Source organism: Humulus lupulus, chromosome 1 (assembly GCF_963169125.1).
Source record: "Humulus lupulus chromosome 1, drHumLupu1.1, whole genome shotgun sequence".
NCBI classification, from domain to species: domain Eukaryota; kingdom Viridiplantae; phylum Streptophyta; class Magnoliopsida; order Rosales; family Cannabaceae; genus Humulus; species Humulus lupulus.
The window spans coordinates 208,017,387-208,018,058 of NC_084793.1; the positions used below are offsets into that span (position 1 = coordinate 208,017,387).

Here is a 672-nt window from a genome sequence, read left to right on the forward strand (position 1 = left end):
CATTCATGTATTAGACCACCAACAGTTGCCAATAAATTTTTGATCAAGCCCGCCAGTCTGCAAATGGTACAAGCATCGGTTCAGTTTGGGGGATTACCAACGGAAGATCCAAACTTTCATTTGGCGAATTTCTTTGAGCTATGCGCCACATTTAAAACGAACAGAGTAAAAAATGATGTAGTAAGGTTAAGGTTGTTTTCATTTTCATTAAGGGACCAAGCAAAGAGTTGGCTAATTTCTTTGGAAGCCTGCTCTATTACAACATGGGAGGAGCTCACTCAGAAATTTTTGGTCAAATTTTTTACACCCTCATTATCTGCAAGGTATAGAGGTGAAATCAAAAAATTTCACCAAAGAGGTGGTGAGTCATTGTATGATGCGTGGGAGAGGTTTAGGGAGTTGTTAAGAAAATATCCCCACCATGGAATTGAGAAATGGATGTTAGTCCATATTTTTTACAAGGGTTTGTGTGATACTATTCGCAGAATCATTGATGCAGCGTCGGGAGGAGCATCCATGAGTAAGAGCGCTAATGAGTGCATGAATTGGATGCCATCTCAATGTTGTTAGCTCAAGTGGCAACATTGACAAAACATTTAAAACAAAACAATTTTCAAGCTCCAGTTATGTAGATGCAAGTCATATGTGAGTTATGTGGAGGACCTCATTTAT

General features: G+C 39.0%; 1 non-coding gene across 1 annotated transcript; it reads right to left on the bottom strand.

The window, feature by feature from the left end:
• Positions 1–321: 321 nt before the first annotated feature.
• LOC133813293 (small nucleolar RNA R71) lies at positions 322–428 on the bottom strand. The gene has a single exon (XR_009884322.1). It is a non-coding gene; the product is annotated as a small nucleolar RNA R71 (small nucleolar RNA).
• Positions 429–672: the final 244 nt, after the last annotated feature.